Source organism: Mesoplodon densirostris, chromosome 15 (assembly GCF_025265405.1).
Source record: "Mesoplodon densirostris isolate mMesDen1 chromosome 15, mMesDen1 primary haplotype, whole genome shotgun sequence".
Taxonomy (NCBI): Eukaryota; Metazoa; Chordata; class Mammalia; order Artiodactyla; family Ziphiidae; genus Mesoplodon; species Mesoplodon densirostris.
In genome coordinates, this window is record NC_082675.1 from 20,758,085 (window position 1) to 20,779,237 (window position 21,153).

At 45.6% G+C, this 21,153-nt stretch overlaps 1 long non-coding RNA gene across 1 annotated transcript in view; it reads left to right on the forward strand.

Annotated features, from left to right (window-relative positions):
* The first annotated feature begins 409 nt into the window (after positions 1-409).
* Positions 410-21,153, forward strand: part of LOC132503039 (uncharacterized) — a 211,667-nt gene continuing 190,923 nt past the window's right edge. Inside the window, exon 1 of the long non-coding RNA XR_009534549.1 lies at positions 410-672. This is a non-coding gene — a long non-coding RNA (uncharacterized LOC132503039). The remainder of the gene's footprint in view (positions 673-21,153) is intronic.

Below are 21,153 nucleotides of genomic sequence, written 5' to 3' on the forward strand. Positions count from 1 at the left end.
AGACTCTAAGGCTGTTGCCCCCCACTGGTGGGTGAAGCCAGGTCCTGGGGTTAGTGCTAGAGACTGGCAGGCAGAGCTGGGTCCCGGAGTCTGGCTGCAGGGCCCAGGGGTCCCAGAACTGGTGTCAGCTCACAGGTGATGGGGGGCAGTTCCTGACACAGTTGGGTACAGGGTCAGGGGTGTCCTGAAGCTTGTGTTGGCCTGCTAGTGGGCAGGGCTGGGGCCCAGCTGGTCCCAGGGCAGGGTCTGGCTTGCTGTCAGCTGGCTGGGTCCGCAGGCTGGGGGGTTACGGTTTTCTTGCATCTTATGTCCGTCCCAGGTGGGTGGGGCTGGTCCGGAGGCTCCCGGGGGCGGAGCCGGGCGCAGGGGATTCTGGGACTGTGGGCGGAGCTGAGTTCTGGGCCCTCTGGCGGGCAGGGCTGCATCCAGAGGCCTGTGTTTTTAGGTCAGCCTGATGCTGGTGGGTGGGGCTGTGTCCCACACCAGTTAATTGCTTGGCCTGAGGCGTCCCAGCACTGGCCCTAGCAGGCTGTCGGGCGAGTCCAGGTCTTGTCGCTAAGGAGCTGGAGGCCGGCATCAGTCTCCCTCAGTGGAAGGAGCTCCCAAATATGGCTGCTGCCAGGATGAGCCCTAGTCTCCTCGCCTCACCCGGGGACCTTCCAAGACCAGCAGGTAGGTCTGGCCCAGGCTCCTATCAAATGACCGCTTCTGCCCCGTGTCTTGGAGTGCGTGAGATTTTGTGTGGGCCCTTTAAGCCCTTTAGGAGTGAAGCCTCTCTTTCCCCCGGCCCCCTGGGACTCCTGAAATGAAGGCCCGCCCGCCTTCAAAGCCAAATGCTCTGGGGGCTCGTCTTCCCTGTGTAGGACCGTGGGCTGGGGAGCTCGACGTGAGGCTCAGAGGTCTCACCCCTGTGGGAGAACCTCTGCGGAGTAATTATTCTCCGGTGTGTGGGTCGCCCACCTGTGGGTATGGGATTTGGCTGTATCAAGAGTCTACCTCCTGCCCGGCTCACTGTGGTTTCTTCTTTAGTGGTGGAAGATCTTTTCTGGTAGGTTCTGGTCTTTCTCATCCATGGTTGTTCTGCAGATAGTTGTGATTTTGGTGTGCTCCTGAGAGGAGGTGAGCGCAAGATATTTCTACCCGGCCACTATGGCTGATCTCTCTTACAACGCTTTGATGGTTAATTTTATGTGTTAACTTGATGGGATCACAGAGTGTCCAGACATTTGGTCAGACATTCTGGGTGTGTCTATGAGGATGTTTCTGAAATTCCAAAACCGATGATAAGTGCAGTTGCTCTCGCCAGACTAATGATGGTGCCAATAATGCTGCAGAAACTTCATGTTTTTTTTCCTGTGTTTTCATCAAGGCCCATCTGCCCCTCTTTAGAACATTTGTTAAGGAGAAATGCAGCATATATCTGAAAAAAGGGTATATATCTGAAAAAACCCCCACTAATACGAAAAGATACATGCACCCCTATGTTCATAGCAGCATTGTTTGCAAGTGCCGAGGTATGAAGCAACCTAAGGATTCATCAACAGATGCATGGATAGAGGATGTGGTGTATATATACAGTGGACTACTGCTTAGCCATATAAAAGAATGAAATATTGCCATTTGCAGCAACATGGATGGACCTAGAGATTATCATACTGAATGAAGTAAGTCAGGCAGAGAAAGACAAATATATGATATCACATACATGTGGAATCTAAAAAAATACAACAAATTAGTGACTATAACAAAAAAGAAGCGGAGTCATAGAGAACAAACTGGCGGTTACCAGTGGGGAGAAGAGGGGTAATATAGGCGTGGGGGAGTAAGAGGTACAAACTATTCGGTATAAAATAATCTACAGGGATATACTGTACACCATGGGAAATATAGCCAATATTTTATAATAATTGTAAATGGAGTATAACCTTTAAAATCATGACTCACTATATTGTACATCTGTAACATAATACTATACAGCAACTATATTTCAATAAAAAATAAAATTATACTAAAAAATAAAAAATGTAAAGAAAGCATTACAGGACTTACAAATATGATTAAAACAGTTTTGCCCTTGAAAAGCTTACAAATTAGTGCCAGCGATAGACTGGAGGAAAAAAAAAGTGTTCTTTGTCAATGTTATTTTGATTGGCTCTGTTGAATTCCATGATTTTTAAAAAACCTTTCTTTATTTTGGCCATTTTGGCCATTCCTGCCCAACCCCCACCCCTTATTTTGGCCATTCTAAATGATGTTTCTGAAATGTGTTGTTTTCTGTTCTATCTTGGCCCTCACATAGACTCTTCCCACGTGAAGGAGGGCACTCTTTGCCCTGTCCTCCTTTAATCTGAGTCATCCCTGAGGTTGCAGCCTAGACACGCCTCCTCCAGGAAGTCTTCTGGGATGCAACAGTTCTTGATCACGTGCCCCTCCTTCCTGTAGAGCCCTGTCCTTCTCTCATCACAATGTGCGATAAGCATCAAGTGGCTTGCTTCTAGCTTGACCTGGAGTTCTAAAGATCCCAGGGCTGCATCTTATTCATAGCTGTAACTGGTACAATGCAGCACAAAATAGGCCACACTGTAACTACTGGATAAATGTCGAATAAACACTGCAACACACATCCTTGGATCATCGTGGGGAAAGTATTGGCACCCCTGTTTGATAGATGAGGAGCTTGAGACTCAGAAGGGCAGCGAAAGCTGAAATGAGTCAGAGCTGCATTCAGAGTTTATTGAATAGTTTCCTCTGATTCCAAAGTATTGTTTCCACTTTGCTATCCCTCCTCCATTTCAGCACCTCAGATCGCTTCCCCCATTCCTTCCCCCAGCTTTCCAGCTCCTGGAAAAGGCTAGAGACAGAGGCAAAGAAACTGGAAAGAGGGCTCTGTAATCTGGGGAGCAGAAGACATCACCTGCTCCAGCAGGAGGGGAGCTGGGAACACTCACATGCGCCAGCATTTCCCATTATTTTTTTCCGGAGGAGAACTTGGCCTCCTTCCCTCATGCTGGGGACTCACAAAATCCGATTTGAAATCTACTCAAGTGTACACGAACCAGCTTCCTCTTGGCACAGGCTGGGCAGCCTATAATTAGAGCAGACACCATACCAGTTAGCGGGTTTCATTCACATGAACAGAAAGTGTGTTTGCAAAGGGAGATGGCTGGAGAAGCAAACTTGGGAAACTTCTCTGGAGGGCTTGCACCTGCTGGGTGCCAAAAAGATGCCTTTCTAAGTTCAGAGATAGTGGCTGGCTGAATGTGGGTGGGGACTCCACTCCAGGAAGGTGATGCCAGGTAGTTCTTAAGCACATCCCAGCTCCAGCAGTCAGGTAAGTAACTCAACTTCTCTGAGCTGTATCCCATCTGTGTGGTTGGGACATCATCACCGACCTCGCAGGGCTGTGTTGGCAAGGTCTAAATGAGACGGTGTATAACGGTGTATAAACAAAACCAGAGCAGGTGCTCAGAGATAATAACAATACTTATTATTCTTAAAACCACCGCCTCCACCAACAAAATAGCCAGCATTCATTGAGCATGTATTATGTTCCAGACCCTGTTCTAAGACTTTACATGTGTTACCTCAGTTTCACAACATTTGGTAGGCAATATATTTGAGGAAACTGATACCCAGGGATGTCATGCCACTTGCACAAAAATCACACAAAATGGTAGCTTTTTACTAACAATCCAAGGGGCGGGGAGAGCATGGCAGTATAAGACAGCGTATGGGGTCTTATGAAACATACAAACTCATCAGCGCTGGGGTCCACATTTTCTTTATTAGGATCCTGGGACCCAGAAAGGGGAGAGAATTTGCAGTAAACTCATTTATTTGGCACATCTAGTATAACCTAGCTGCTTTTATGGGTATTATTTTATTTAATTCTTCTGCCCGGGAGATTGCAGGTGTGAAAGGATACACTCAGAGATTGATGTGTCTTGCCCAAGGTCATGCAGAGCTGTGATTAAAATCCTGGACAGTCCAATCACAAGTGAATTGCTCATTTTGTAATACCACAAGATCACCCGAGCCCGTCAGGACTCTTTTGGATGCAGGGGCTAACTTAAGGGAAAAAGAAAATTTGTTGGATCATCAAATTGAAAACTTTTGAAGGAGGCCTTCAGGCATGGCTGAATCCAGGTGCCTGAATAAAGCACGCAGGCATTTATCTTTCAACCTCTCTTCCCTCTGTGATACCTTCATCCTCAAGAAGTCCCTCTCCTCTTTGTAGTGAGATCTCCATTGGCTTTTTGGTATCAGGCACTGGCTGCTTTCCTCCCACCTCCCACCATTGGCTTCATTATCTCACCCCAAGTTAGAAGATGAGGTAATGTGGTCCCCATGGGTCAGCCTCCTGGGACTCAGAGCAGAGCAGGGAAGGAAGGAGAATGGGCTTGGGATAGAGGCCGAAAGGAAAATAACCAACACTCCCTCCCACTTCCCACCTCTAGGCTCCAGTCTTGGTTCCTTCTTAAGTGCTGCAGATTTTCTGCCAAAACAGGAGATTGTCCTGAAGCTCAGTTTTCATCCTAGGGATTGGATGCTCTTTACACTCCCAGGCGTTGGCTGGGCCTCCTCCCGGTGGGCCAGTCAGGAGGAAGCATGAAAGCACTCTCCCTTTGGCTTGGGCTCTCTCTCTGTCAAGACCCAAGGCCGTACGCCTGGATGCCTGACTTTGGATTTCTCCCTGCCCTAGCAGCCCACTCACCTCTTGCCCAAGTCCACCCAACTCCAATAACTTCCTTGGGCTCCATTTCTTTCTCGCTTGTACCCTGGCACTTAGCTCTTTTTCTGTCCAACCACATCTGTTCCTTACCCCTCCCTCATCCCATCCCCCAGGCCTTGGCCCATTGAGGCCCTCTGTCCGGCTCCCACCTCTTTCCAGATGTGGCATCAGGGAACCAACCCTCCTCATTCCTTCTCTGCTTCTTTGGCTCTTGTCCAGCTGGGGATGATTCATCTGCTGTGTGATCAAGGGTCAGTTACCTTCTGCGGGCCTCAGTCTTCTCAGCTGCAGAAATGGGGGTGATCCTTTCTGATCAGTTGGCTGCAGTGGAAGCCTGAGTTTGGCGATTGTATTTACAGTAACATGAGCACAATATGTGAGGAATTACTAGGAGGCTCTGGGCTGCCACGAGGCCGGATTTGTACTGATATTGCCCCATTACGAGGTGTCATGTTGCATTTGCAGGAAGTGGCTGTATGGAATTCCACTCCCTTGCACCATATGAAATATTCACCCGCCTCCCCTGGAAGGGATGAGAGTTTCCTCCCTGGTTCCTGGCTGCTCCTCTGTGTCACTAATACAGGATGACACCAGGACCCAAAGCAGAGCCTTGGGCATCTGGGACAGAGGGGTGAGGCTGGCGAGTGGTGCAGAATGGAGGGAGGGAACATGATGTCTGTAGCGGTCCAGGGTCCATCAGAGCCTCATTACTCACCTGTTCCCCATAGGCAAAGACACATGGGTTTGGAAGGAGTTACAGATTGAATTGTGTGTCCCCATCCCAAATCCCTATGTGGAAGACTTAACCCCCAGTACCTTAGACTGTGACATTATTTAGAAATAGGGTCGTTGTAGATGTGAGTAGTCAAGTTGAGGTCACACTGGAGTAGGGTGGACTCCTAGTCCAATATGTCTGATGTCCGTATAAAAGGGAGAGCTTTGGAGACACACACATAGGGAGAACTCCATGTGAAGACTGGAGTTATGCTGCCACAAGCCAAGGAACTGCCAGAAGCTGGGAGAGGAGCCTGGAAGGGACCCTTCCCTAGGGGAAGAGAGAGCCTGGTCCTGCTAACGTCTTGATTTTGGACTTCTGGCCTCAGAACTGTGAGACAATAAATTTCTGTTGTTCTAAGCTGCCCAATTTGTGGTACTTTGTTGCAGCAGCCTAGGAAAATAATACAGAAGGGAATTCACAGATCCCCAGGGGGCCAAGGAGGTGCTACATGGGCAGGACATAGAGGGTGAACTCTGGAGTCAGCCAGAATTGACTTTGAAAGTGAGAGTTGAAGTTTTAGGAGAGAATTTGGTGTTGAGAGTCAGAAATCAGGGCTCTGGAGATAGAATGTGGACATCCTTACTTCCTTACTGGGTGACTGGGTGACTCATCTAACTTCTCTTGGCCTCAGTTTTCTCATTTGTAAAACAGGGACGAAGTACTGTTGTCTTCGTAGTATTGTTGGGAGATTAAATGGTATAACACCTGGGAAACAATTAGCATCTGAAACATGTTAGCTTTCCTCGTTGCTCGCTGAGTGACCTTAGGCAAGTCACTTTGTTTGTATAGGCCTCAGTTCTCTCATCTGTAAAAGGGGGCTAATAATTCTGACCTCACATTTTTGTTAAAAGCATAAGGGAGGTATACAAACATTTGTCCTGATAACTGGCAGTAGGAGATAAATAATTGTTTAGCTTTATTCTTTCTATTTAAGTTTCCCACCCATGTAGTTGCTCAGCTTCTGCTTGAATACCTCTAGTGATGGGCAGCTCATTACCTTTTACAATGTTCAATTCTATAGGGAATAGAAGCCTCACACACAGAATCCTGTTTCAAGGGGCTTTCTAAGGTCCCATACATGTGTTATTCTTACTCTTCAAGATGAGGGGCCTGAGGTCCAGGGACCAAACAGAAAGATTAGAAACAAGGTCTCCCAAAAGGGAACCCTCCTACACTGTTGGTGGGAAGGTAAATTGGTGCAGCCACTCTGAAGAACAGTATGGAGTGTCCTCAAAAAACTAAAAATAGAGTTGCCATATGATCCAGCAATCCCACTCCTGGGCATATATCCAGACAAAACTATAATTCAAAAAGATTATATGCACCCCTATGCAGCACTGTTTACAATAGCCAAGACATGGAAACAACCTAAATGGCCAACAACAGATGAATGGATAAAGAAGATATGGTATATATATATACAGTGGAATACTATTCAGCCATAAAAAGAATGAAATAAGGCCATTTGCAGCAACATGGATGGACCTAGAGATGATCATATTAAGCGAAGTAAGTCACAAAGAGAAAGACAAATACCATATGATATCACTTATATATGGAATCTAAAATATGACACAAATGAACTTATCTATGAAACAGAAACAGCCTCACAGACATAGAGAACAGACTTGTGGTTGCCAAGGGGGTGGGGGTGGGGGTGGGGTGGGGGAGGGTTGGATTGGGAGTTTGGGATTAGCAGATGCAAACTAGTATATATAGGATAGATAAACAACAAGGTCCCACTGTATAGCACAGAGAACTATATTCAATACCCTGTGATAAACCGTAATGGAAAAGAATATGAAAAAGAATGTGTGTGGGTGTATATATATATATATATATATATATGTATATATATGTGTGTGTGTGTATATATATATATATATATATATAAAACTGAATCACTTTGCTGTATAGCAGAAATTAACACAACATTGTAAATCAACTATACTTCAATAAAATAAATTTTAAAAAAAGAAGTAAGGTCTCCCAACACCTTCTAGGCCCCCCATGTTCCGGCCTGCACACAGACCAGCTGTCTCTCTGCACACTTCCTCTTGAAGCTCTGTGAGTGTGAAAAGGGTGAGGGGGGAGGGTGTGTGAACATTTGGGGACGCGGCCCCCTGCATAGCCCCCTCTTCCTGCCTCTTTCTTCTTCCGCACTTGCCTCTTCCCCGCTATGGCCTAAAATGTGAATTAGCTCACACCCTTTACTGCTTCTGACTTTCAGTGGCTTCCCATTGCACTTAGAGGAAATCCCAAAGGGCTTTGCTTGGGAGACAAGGACCCACATGACTGTGGCTCCTTTGCCGACCCCATCCTGGGATATTCCACCCTTAACAACCTTACTCCAATCTCAAGGCCTCTTTTCATGTCTTCAGATGGACCATCCCTGTGGTCACCTTGGGGCCTCCCTCTGCTCATCCTTCTGTCTGAGCGTCATGTGACTGCAGCCTCTCATCTTTCAGGCCTTGGTCTAAAGCTCACCTTCTAGAAACTCCCCCACCCCGCCTCCAGCGCCTCCTAGCTGGGTCGGTCCCCACCCCTGCATATGCGCCTCCCTTACTGTACCTGTTCATTTCCACCATCACACATGGCACCAATGGTATGAATATATTTATTCTATGCTTGTTTGATGAATGCCTCTCATTCAAAGCAGACCGGAAACTCCAGGGAAGCAAAACTCATGTTTTTTTTATTCACAGTTGGCCCCTTGGCACCTGGTAGGACCTCAGTAACTGTCTTTTGAATGGTTGAATTGCATGCGTTTGAGTTTGGGTCTGGGGTGTGCGTGAGGTGGGTGGGACATGATTGTCTTTCCCAGGGGACAGACATATGTATCAGATTTGTAACTCTGAGATGACAAATTGGTGAGTGACCAGAACTGTGTTTTAAAAAAACTGTATGTGTTAAATCGGGCAAGGAGTAGGCTTGGGGAATGTGAGCCATGTCACTGCCCCCACTGAAGACAAGACTCTTCCTGTTCACCATGATGTCCCCAGAATCTAGTCCAGTCTCTGACACAGAATCTAAACTTGAGTGAATATGTGCTCAGTGGATGTCTAAAGAGAGAATACAGGGACACAGATCTTGTCTCAGTCAAGGAAAATTCTTTGTCATGTTTGGAGCTGGCACATGCTTGGAGGATAGTGAGTGGCCTTCACCTGGGGTCTTCAAGTCCCTTTCAGCTCTGACACTTAATGTTCTAAGAAACCTTTCCCTGGCTGGGCAGACATGGACAGAAGACAGAGTAGCTTTCCTTCTTGCAGGGAGCACTGGGTGGGAGGGGTGGAAACAGACCAGTGCTTCCCTCCTAAACCAGAGTCTGGTCCTGTTTATCTTAGCCCTGGGCCTGGAAGCAGCACTACACTCCCTGAGAAGGGACCTCCTCCCTTCTTCTCCCTCTGTAGGTCCTCAAGCATGAATCCTGAGCAAGGCTTGTTACCTCTCTGCTTGTTTAATGATTTCCCCAGGTCTCAACAATGCTTATTATCGAAGTCACAGCAAACAATCATGGGCCTCCTAATTAAAAGCCAGCCTTCATTCGGTCCCTGTGCTTGGGACTGCAGCTTGGCCTAACCTGTATCCAAGAAGAAAAACTAGTTGGCAGAGGCCTTAGTGAGAACGTGTTACCCAGGAAGTCAGGACAGAGCCAGTTCAGAGGGGCTGAGGGAGCCTGGACGTTCTGTCCCTGAGGTCAGTGGGGCTCATCAGGGTAGGTTGTATGTTCACAATGACCCTCGTGTAGAAGCCCAGTATAGTGAAAATAATTCGGACTGAGACAGCTAGGGTTTAGAGTGCCAGCTCCTCTAGGTGACCTTGAACAAGTCACTTCATCTCTTGGGCTTTAGTTTTCTTATCTGTAAATTGGGGGTTACAACAGTGTTCACCTCTTAGGGGTGCTGTGAGAAGTGAGTAAAATAGTGAACACAGAAAGCTCTGGATGGTCTGCATTTTGCCTTATGGGAGGCAAAGATGTATTTCTTATGCTGAGGAACTTACCTTCTTCCATTTCTGCTGCTTGGCCCAGTAGTTGCCTAATAGAGGAGAAATGCTTTTTTGGCCATTTTAAGTGAGAAATGTGGTCATTTCTTTCACTCCTGGAAAAAAATTGGCATGAGGAATTTCAGAATGTCAGCAGAGGGATGGATGACCTCAAATCCATTTGGCTTGACTCCCTGACTTTGAAGTTGTAATACCTGAGAGCCAGAGGGGGAAGGATGCTTGTCCCTGGTAACACAGCGTGTGCATGCAGAACCAAGATTAGAACTCAGCAGTCTGATTTGCGCTTGTACCCTTTCTAGCAGGTGATAGCAGTATGGTAGTTGGTCATAGTCCAAACCCTATTGACGAGACTAGAAGCAGCCCTCCTTAGTCACTAAAGCTGGGATCCTGGACATTCTCTTCAACCCAAGGCCCGTGCAGGGCCAAGTCTCAACATGGGAATTTGAACATAACAAAACCACAGGCTGACAGCCTTGTACTCACGAACACAGTGTTGGGGGAGGTGAAGAGGAAGCAAGTGCTCTCTTGACTTTCCAAAGGAAAACAGTTTTCTTTCTTGGTAACGGCAGTTACTTGAAAACCATGTCAAAACAGTCGTTTTTCTCCAGTACTGTCTCTCTCTGTCTCTTTCTTCCTCTCTCTCCCTCCCTGCCCTCCCTCCTTTCTTTCTTACTACTGTTCAAGTGGCCAAAGAAACTGCAGGGTGATCGAGAGAGCAGAGATCTCACTTAAGGACCTTGGACAGAGATGCAACACCCCCCCCCCCCCCACCTCCAGCTGAGCTCTAGTGGAAAGAGGGCAGCAGCCAATTAATGCCCGAGTTCTGAGTCTGATGAGCTCAGCTCCTCACGTGGGTATTTCATTGGGTTTTGGTTCCATTTCCTTATAAAGTGATGAGTGCCTTATTGATGGACTTTTTTTTTTTTTTGATTTGTGAGAAGCTCGGAGGGCCCCCATCTCTCAGGAGCACCCTAAAAAGGCTGTCTTCACTAAGTGAGAGTTGCTGCTCATTCTAATTATGGTCCCCTCCAATCCCAGACCTCTTGCATAATAAATAGATACCGAGACTTGGAAAAACAAAGGCTGCATCTTTAAGCCATAGACTAGAGTTCATTGGCAACTTTGGGGCCACTTAGCTCCATGACTGCTTGGACAACGGTGTCTGTACCTAAAACACCCAATTAATGGTCCTATTTCCACTGCTGAACAGACTGGGGGAGAGGTCACTGGATTCCCACTCAGAGTTAAATAAGACACCTTTGTTGTAGGTTCTCCTCAGCACTCTCTGTTTAATTACAGAAATGATTGTTTGAACAAATTAATGTATCAATTTAGCAGAAGGGTCATTGTGTGAATGCAGAGCCCCTCCCAGGCCAGGAGAACAAGGATTTAACTTCCACTTTTGCCCCCAACCAAACCTGATTTATTTTAATCGCACATGTGGCCTATTTCGAGTTCATGTCTCTGTTATTCATTTCTTTAGAAGTCCTGTCTTGTGGGTGTGATAGGCAACAACCCAAGTTGTATCTGCCCCCTTGAGACTCTGCCCCCTTGAGACTCTCAGACCCTCAAGGGCAAGGAACAGACCTCACTTGCGTATAGAGTGCCAGACACAGCCTTTCAGACTCCAGAGTTCTTTCCCCTGTACACACAGCAGCGTGGTTCATATCTTCATGGTGTGATTGATGCCTAGGAGTCCCAGCCATGCGATCTGCACAACCCTTGTCTTCCCAAAGGTTCACTATGCCTGGAATACCACCATTAGCATGGTAGCCCTTCCAGTCCTCTTCTGGGTAGAATCTTTTCCCCCTTATTTATAGTGGCCAACAAAATGGGTCAACTCCTCATGAGGGGAGATAGATTTAAGATGCTGATCAATAGATTTGGGAGCAGGTATAATCAAAGGTAAGATGAAGAAGATACCTAGACTTCTCTACCTCCCCACAACCCCGTAAGGTTAGAGGGGGTCAAAATCTTAGTATCCACTCATTTAATGACTGAGAAACCTGAGGCTCAGAGAGGGTTAGGTATTTGCCCAAAGGCACACAGTATGTGACTTACAGCATAGGGACTTGTACAAGGGTTTCGTAACTGCTCTTGTGCTTTTTTTTTTCTCTGTACCACATTCCCTCTAGTTTTACGGGGGGACCTTAAAATCACCTCCTAAAGGAAGGCAGCAGATTTATGGGTTAATAAACATTTACAACGAGCTGCTGAAAAAACAGACTCAGGTAGACAGGAATTATTCATTCAAATTAACTATAAATTAAGATCAACCTAATTTAGGCCTATTAAAATGGAAAGCGTATTATCTTTCATACAAAGGAATTTGTATTTGATGCAAATAGAACAAGTTCCTAAACTTTAGAAATGTTCTTGGATTTTTCATCTGCGTAGTTAACCAATGGAGAATGGGCCCCCAATTTAAAAACAGGGGAACATAAGGAACAATAATCAGTTATGTAAATAATGTGGCATTCTTGTTTATAATTAGTTCAAGAATAAAATAAAATTCACGCATGTCACAAGACTAATTTTCGTATGCAAATGAACAATCAGAATTATAAACGGTAATAATGCAGTTTGGGAGATGTGACATTCTCAATTTATTAGCAGAGGTGCCAGTTACAGCTGATGATGGCTGACGTTGGGAGATTTCAAAGGTGCCCAGACCTGGAAAATTCTCACCCATCAAGAGGAGAAAATCTAACTAAAATATTTTCACCCGTTTTATGTTGCTGATGGCCACAAAGTGCGCCCAGGGCTCCCCCAAGCCTGGAGAATCTTTGAAAAGATTGCTCTGGAATCTGGCTGGTGGAAGGAGCCAAGAGAGGGCATTCTAACCTGGGCTCTGGACCTCAACTATGTGTGTGACCTTGGACTAGCCACCTGCCCTTGCTAGGTCTCATTTTCCTCTTTTAAGATGGAGGCTTTGTGAAAGAGGAGGTGGAGGTTTTGCAGTCAAACAGATTTGGGTTGGAACTTTGATTCTACCACTTGCTAACTGCAGGGCTTTTCTTCCTTACCTATCTGTGCTTATGTTTCCTCATGTGTCAAATGGCAATAATAATAGTGTTCCTTGCCTGTAAGCAGTGCTGAATTAGCTCAGAGAAGGACTACGTACATGTTTGGAGGAAAGTATAATACCAGGGGAAGAAAAAGAATGAGATAATCAGCAGGTTTAGGGAAAAAAATGCTTAAATTTTGGCATTTGTGAGAGCTTTGTGTTGTTCTGAAAAATAACTTGAAAGTACACCATGTCACCTTGAAAATGTGCATCATGTTACTTGAGATTTACCTATTCACCCATTCATCCATCCATCCATCCATCCATCCATCCATCCATCCATCCATCCACCCATCCATCCACCCATCCATCCACCCATCCATCTAAATATTAGGAACATTTAGAAGGTTAAATGTATACCATACGATGGGTGGAGACTCCAGTTCCATTTAACTGGTGGCACTCCAGATTTGGGATGGGAATTAATGATTATTGAGCAACTACTCTGTGCTGGGCTCTGTCTAGAAGCTTTAGTTACATTATCTCATTTAGTCCTAACACAGCCCTAAGAGCTATAGATAATAATACGTAAAATGATAATAGCTCTCATTTACTGAGTGTTGCTCTGCACTAGGCATGGTGATTAGCCCTTTATGGGAATTATCTCCATTAATGTCCTCAACAGTTTTGAAAAGGAGTTACTCTTCCCAGATTCAGAGAGGTTAAGTGACCTGCACTAGACAGTCGTGGGAGGAGGAAGACAGGTGCCTTCGTGCCTTCTCCCAGAACTGTCTCTGCTCCTGACCACAGGGGGCATCCCCTCCTGAGCACCCTGACAGGTCAACCTGTGCTCAGAGCAGGCTGGGCGGTTCCTCCACAGCTCCCAGATGTGAGTGCACACAGCTGCCAGGCTCCCAGGAATCTCTGGATCCCAAGAGCAGTGGGGGGCTCTTCAGGATTAATTGCTTCTCCAGCTCCCTGCAGGGAGGCAAGGGGCCGAGACAGTTTAGCTTGGTTAAGGTTGAAGGGAAGGCACACAGGTGGCAGAGAGCAGACCCCTGTAGCTCAGGGGCCTCTGGTCTGCAGGCCAAAGAACGTACAGAGAAAGGCTCATGGCAGGTGGGGAAGACTGCAGAGGGCCTCGCTTCTTCAGGCGGAAGATGGCAGACCCTGAAGTCCTCTTCTCCCACGCAATTCTAGAATTACGCAACTGGAAAAGGAGCCCCAGGAGGATCCGTTGTCACCTTCTTAATTCTTTTGGTGTGCCCTTCCTCCCTGTCTTTCTCTCTTCTTCTTCCACAATTATTTTTGGGCACGTACTGTGTATTATGCTCTGGAAATACCAAGAAGAAACAGGCAGACCCAGTTCCTGACTCCTTGGAGCTGGGAGTCTAGTGAGGAAGACAGACATCATCAAATAATGGCACAAAGAAAGGCACATTTACAAGCTGGGCTGAGGGCTATGTCAGGGAGTCACAGGTCTCCCTGTAGCAGGGACTGGCTTCCGTGGGGGGTTGGTCAGGAAGGGCTTTCCTGAGGGAGTGACATGGGCACCAAGACCAAAGGATAACCAGGTGAAAAGTCACTTGACCTCTCAGAGCCTCAGTTTTCTTGTCTGTTAAATGGGATGATGGTAGTACCTGCATTCTAGGATATTTGTGAGACTGAAATGCCATGAGACAAGGGAAAATGGATAGAACGGGGCTGGTACGTAGTGAGCACCCAACCTGTCATAGCCACGGTGGTATTCCCTTCACATGAAGCCACCATAGATTGGAAGGTGCATCTTTGACCTAGGAACTGCTGCCCAAGGGGCAAAAAACTGTAAGTCCACTTCATGAAATGCTTTGATGGTGAAATGTACAGAAGAGGAAGGGCCTCACTGTGCCGTGTGTGTGCATTTGTGTGTGTGTGTGTGCGTGTGTAAAAGAGAAGGGGCAGAGAGAGATAAAGAGGACTGCATGGAGAAGGTGGTGCCTGGGCCAAGTCCTGAATGGTTAATACTGTTCAAGAGAATGAAGGAGGGAAGGGTGTTGGAAGGAGAAGGAACAGCAGGTACAAAGTGATAAAAGTATGAGAATAAATGTCATCTGTTGTCTGATACCTGAAGAAATTCAGATGGGCACACAGGGCAGATGTTCAAACAAAAGAAGCTTTAATAATACAACACTATTAAAAAATACAACACTACTATTCCTAATAACAATAACAATGAAAATAATAATAACAATGACCACAAAAGCAGAGGGAGGCTACTCTTTGCCAGGCACTATACACAGCTGACTTCACTGACATGCTAACAGTACATCCCACCCATTCTGTGATATGTTGCATGACTTGATGTCTGACATTGTGTGGGCTACTCACACAGGTGAGGAATTGAGGGCAGAGCTGTGGAGGGATTTTCTGTTCCATCCCAGAAGATATGCCCTCAGTTTATGAAAGGCTATCCTCAATAACATGAATGGTCTACACAAGTTCTTTCTTTCTTTTTTTCTTGGAGGGTAAAATTGGGATGGAAATATTAAGGAAACAGGTTTAACTCAGTCAAAGGATGATTGTACAGAGCTCTAAGAGGTAGCGAGCTCCCCATTATTGGGATATGCAAGTGTAACCTGGCTAGTTCCTCATTGGAGATGTTTTGAGGGCAACCAGAAAGAAGTCAGAGGAAGGGCAGTGTGAGGAATTGGACTAGGAGACCCCTGGAATCCCTCCATTTCCAAGATACTGTGGTTTTAGGAAGGTGGGAATGATCTTCTATGAAAGGCTTTTACAACAGTAGGAAACACTGCCATCTTTGCTGTCTTGAGGAGGCTTGACTGGGATTTGCACAGCTGCAGGCAGATGGATACCTTACTGTCTCACAGTTCCTTTCCAGGCCTCAAGAATCACTCTGGTCTGTGCTTGCAACCCTGCTCTGAAACTGTCATCAGAGTCACCTTCACCTCCTCTCAACTGTTGCCACAGCTTCCTAAGGGGTCCCTCAGTATCCTTTTTCACCCTATGATCTATCCTCCACCCAGCAGCAAGGGCCATCACTGACATGGAAAATCAGATATAATTCCCCCCTACAGTTCTAACTCATGGCCATGGCCCTTCACAGCTCAGCTGGGTCTCCTTCCCCACCTCTCCCCACCGAAAGTACATGAGCCACATTTCCTTCTTTTGTGGCCCCCAAACACTAAGGCTTTCACACTTCCTCAGTCTGGAGCCCTCTCCCCGTAGGACTTTGCAAGTCCAGTTACTTCTCATCATTAAGCTCCAAGTTCAACCATCACCCTGGACTTTGTAAGTCCAGTTACTTCTCATCATTAAGTTCCAAGTTCAACCATCCCCCTGGAGAGGTCTCTCTGACCCCTCATCAATCACTCCACCCCTATCATCCATTTGATTTTCCTTTTACCACTTATCAATACATCTCTGGACCTCTCACTTACAGCTAACTTATGTATGGTCTCTGTCTCTTACTAAAACTTAAGCTTCTTAGAACAGGGGCTTGGTTTTCTGTTGTCATATCTCCAGTGCTGAGGACAGAGTCTGGTGCAGAGTTGATTTTTAAAAATATGTGTTAACTGAGGGGAAGAGGGAGAGGGATAAATTAGGAGGTTGGGATTAACATATCCACACGACTATATATAAAATAGCTAACTAACAGGGACCTACTGTATAGCACAGGGACCTATACTCAATATTTTGTAATAACCTGTAAGGGGAAAGAATCTGAAAAGGATATATATAACTGAATCACGGTCCTCTACACCTGAAACTAACACAACATTGTAAATCAACTATACTTCAATAAAAATATGTATTAACTGACTGAATACTGTTTTTTTAAAAATTAATGAATGAATTAATTTATGGTTGTGTTGGGTCTTTGTTGCTGCGTGAGGGCTTTCTCTAGTTGCGGCCAGCAGGGTCTACTCTTCTTTGAGGTGAGCGGGCTTCTCATTGTGGTGGCTTCTCTTATTGTGGAGCACGGGCTCTAGGGGTGTGGGCTTCAGTAGTTGTGGCACGTGGGCTCAGTAGTTGTGGCTCGCGGGCTCTAGAGCGCAAGCTCAGTAGTTGTGGTGCATGGGCTTAGTTGCTCCGTGACATGTGGGATCTTCCCAGACCAGGGCTCGAACCTGTGTCCCCTGCATTGACAGGCGAATTCTTAACCACTGCACCACCAGGAAGTCTGAGTGAATACTTTTTTTAAAAAATATTTATTTATTTATTTGGTTGTGCTGGGTCTTAGTTGTGGCCCGTGGAATCTTCGTTGCCGTATGCAGGATCTTTAGTTGCGGCATGTGGGATCTTTAGTTGCAGCATGCGGGATCTTTAGTTGTGGCATGTGGGATCTAGTTCCCTGACCAGGGATCTAACCCAGGCCCCCTGCATTGGGAGCACAGAGTCTTAACCATTGGACCACCAGGGAAGTCTCTGAATGAATACTTGTATGGGGACAGCAGTTAGCTATATGCAGAGAACATCATACATTACGTAGGTAGTTCTTTTAAAATACCACCCACTATTGGATTTCCTCATTTTAGGCATGAGAAATAAGAATACGCAGGCTTCCAAGACACGTTGGTTCTATTCCTAGCAGCATTTCTTCATGGAACAGATATTTGTGGGGGCTAAAAATAGATAAATCACATTAAACTTAAGATTAAAGTTGAGAATGTTTGTTCACTGAAAGACACCATTAAGAGCGTGAAAAGGTAAGAAATCTAGTGGGAGGAGATATTTGAAATTCATGTACTTGACAAAGAACTCATATCTAGACCAAATAAAGGACTCCCACAGTCAACAGAAAGGCAGATAATCCTATAGAGATATGGGCAAAAGACTTGAATAGGCATTTCACCAAAATGGATATCAAAATGACCAATACACATGTGTTCTGTTTGAGAGGTCAATAGGATAATGCAGATTAAAATCATAATGTGGTACTACTGCATACACAACATAATTATTAAAATATTTAAAAAACTAGGGAATACTGGGTGTTGGTGAGAGTATGGAGTAACTAGAACTGTTTTACATTGCTTGTGGGAGACTAAATTGAGATAACCATTTGGGAAATCCGTTTGCTGTTTGCTGGCATCTCCTAAGGCCAAGCTTATGCATATCCTATGACCTAGTAATTCCACTTCTTGGTATAAATCCAACAGAAATACATACATATGTACACCAAGAGACTTGTAAAAGAAAGTTTATAGCAGCACTATTTACATTAGTCCCAAGCAGAAACAACCCAAATGCTAACAACAGAAGCATGGCTAAATAAATTGTGTTACATTCACATAGTAAAAAACCAAGCACCTGTGACAGTGAACAAACCACAGATACATATAAAAACATAGATGAATCTCACAAACATAATTTTGGGTGAAAGAAGGCAGACCCAAAAGAACACGTGCCATGTGAGTCTATCTACCACAAGTTCAACAGCTGGACAAACTAGTCTGTGTGTCAGGAGTTGGGAGGGTGGTTATTCTTTGGGGTAGGCGTAGTGACTTGGGGGTAGGACAATTTTCTGGGGGTTGGGGATGGGGCTGGGGAGGTTGGAAATGTTGTGTGACTTGAGCTCAGTACTGGTTGCACACGTATGTTTGGTTTGCAAAAATTCGTTGGTTGCACACCGTAACTTGTATCTTTCTGCATGTATGTTAGGTATTAATAGAGTTTATTTAAAAATATTTATGGGGTCCTGCAATGTGCAAACCGGGCTTGACTCTGGGGAGGCCTCAGAATCAATGGAGAGGGAAGCCTCCCCATCGTGGAATGAAGTATTCGGCATTCTAGTGAGTGCCATGGACTCGCTGGGTGACCTCAGATAAGGGACATCGTTTCCCTTAGAGATAAGGGAACTGGGTCTCATTTCCCTTATCTATAAATTGAGACTCCTAACTCTTTCCCCCAATCACACCCCGCTGGTGAATTCCCTTTTCATTGCTCCCTTCTTCCCTCAAAGAGACTAGCGCTCCTCACCATGTCTCTGTTTATTTCCACTCACAGCTACCTTTCAAATCCTGGCCCCGAAAGGCAAGGCAGGGAGGGGCCCTGGCTTCCAACCTCTGTGAATCCCAGAGCCCTCCTCCTGAGATCTGCAGGAGGAGCATGAAATATTTAAAAGCTCAAATTGAAATCCTGTTAGCGCCAGGTCTTGGAAAGCTGACTCCAGCCCCAGAACATCAGTATCTGTTTGTCGGTGTCATTTAGGGTACCCCGGCTTTCCAAACCATTGACTGAACCTTTCTGTCAATCCAACACTTTTAGAGTAATTTAACTTAATAATACCTTTGTCGGCACTAGCGCCTGTATCTGAAGGGTGATTATCATGGAAGTTATTTTAGGTTGTTTAATGGAATGTAGTAAATTCTCAATTGACAGGGCAGATCCTCAGAATGGCTTTTCAAAGTGTTTACCTTTCAAAGCTTCCCCCACTCACTTTACCAAACTTACTACTTTGAGCTGGTGAAGACTTCATAAATTATTAGCAATTGTTCTTACCCCGTGTTCACATGCATCATTAATTCTTTGTAAAAAGTTCAAACTGTCCGGAACTTAATTGTTATCACTGGGAGAATGGCTGGAAATGGATGTGGGCTCTATTATTTCTGTCAGAAATTTTGACTTATTGCACTTGATATTTTACCCAACACATCATATTCTCAGTACAAGAGAGCAAAAAAAAGGAGGGGAGGGGAAAAAAAACCATCATTGCTTCTCCTTGAAACAAAAAAGTAATAATACATATATTTCTGGGGAGAAAAGTCAGAGATCCAGGTGACAAAATAATAGTTCCAATCCCCCGAAGAGAGAGGAAGAGGAGGGCAGCATTCAGGGGAAAATTTATGTTGTAACTTTTATTGGCTTGAACTGTATTTTTATTCTAAGGTCTGAAGGTTCTATGATTCTAGGAGTCTAATTTTTAACAATTCTGAGATGTTGAAATTCTATGTGTCCAAGTTCCCGAGGCGTCTGATTTTTAGGATAAATTAATCCGACAGTCCAAGATTCAGGACTGCTGATAAGTATAGTCTCTCAGAATTAGAATAATATTGACAAGAGCCACAATAATAGCTAATATTTATTGAGAGCTTATTATGTGTAGGCACTGTGCTAAATGCTTCCTGTGCATCACCTCATTTAATCTTCAAGTCACCCGAAACTCTTGATCAACCCCATTTTACAGTTGGATAAACTGAGGCACAGAATGGTTGAGTAACTTGCTCAAGGACACACAGCTGATAAGTGGCACAGTTAAGCTTTGAACCCAGGTAGTCTGAGTCCAAGGCCCATATGTGTAGAACCTAAGTATCCCATCTCAAGATACCGGCAGTGGTTCTTTTGCCCCACCTGGAATGCTATGGATTAGGCTGTGTGTGGAAGTGCAAGGACTCACATGTGTGTCTGTTGCCAGACAGCGTTCCAGGTGGCCCAGCTCTGGCCTGTCTTCTGCCTTTGTGGACACTGCTTGTCCAGTCCAGCAGGTCTTCCCTTCCTATTCATCCTACAAGGTCACCTCCTCCAAGAAGCCTTCAACTCTGCTTTTCCACAACTTGAAGTGATTGCTCCATCCTTTGAAACTTCACAGCTTTTGGTACCAGGCAGTGGGTGGGAGGCATCTTGTAAACCACCGGAAAGCATGGACTATGGGGTCAGATGTATTTGGGTTGGAATCTTGCTTCAGTGCATTGAGCTTGAGTTAGGTGTGTCATTTGAGCCTCAGCTTTCTCATCTGTAAAATAGGCTGTCTCATAGGATTGTTGTGAGGATTAAGGGAGGTGCTCAAAAGGAGTCTAGTGAACTGCCTCACACACAGTCGGTGCTCAGTAATGTTGGCTGTTGCTCTGACTTGTATTATAGTTATCTGTATGTCCTATCTTTTATACTGAATGTTTTATGGGTTAAAGCATAAGGATCGATATCTTTTGGGCATTTGCTGTGGGGTCAGTCTCTGTACTGAAGGCTTTATGTTTCTGAGATCACTTGACCCTCATAACTGCCCTCTGAGCCCACGATTAACCTTTTCTTCAGAGGAGGAGACTGAGTCTCAGGGAGGTTGGTCATCATGCTCTGAGTCACAGGGGTGGTGTGTGCTGGTTCTGGGAAAGCCTGGGTTTGCCTGCTTCGCTGTGCTGCCGAGGGAAGAGGACCATGTATTCATCTTCTCCAGAAGCTCAGTGAAGGATATTTCGGAGGACTCCCACGGCAGCACCTGTCTTTGGACCTCGGCCAGGGAGGTAGGGCCATTGTCTGTACGAGTCAGGCAGGGAAGTCGCCATTTTCCTGGGGAGAGTCTCATGAGTTGCTTTGATTCTGTACCTACTCCCACTTCTCTTTTTGCTGGTCTTCATGGGCCTCCTTCCCAATGAAACAGAAGAGAAGGGCCTGATTTCCCAGGGATGGCCAGAGTGGCTTCTGGATTGAGAGTGCAGGTGGGTGGGAAGTGTTGGGCCAGGAGTCAGGACACAGAGGCTTGAGCTCTGGCCCTACTAGCTGTGTGACTTTGGGAACATCCCGCTGTCTCTCCGGACATCCTATCCCACAAATGCAGAAACGTATGAGTTGGATTATCACTTCAGTGGCTTCCATACTGTTTTAGTTTGTGGAGCAGTGGAACCAGATGCTGCGGTG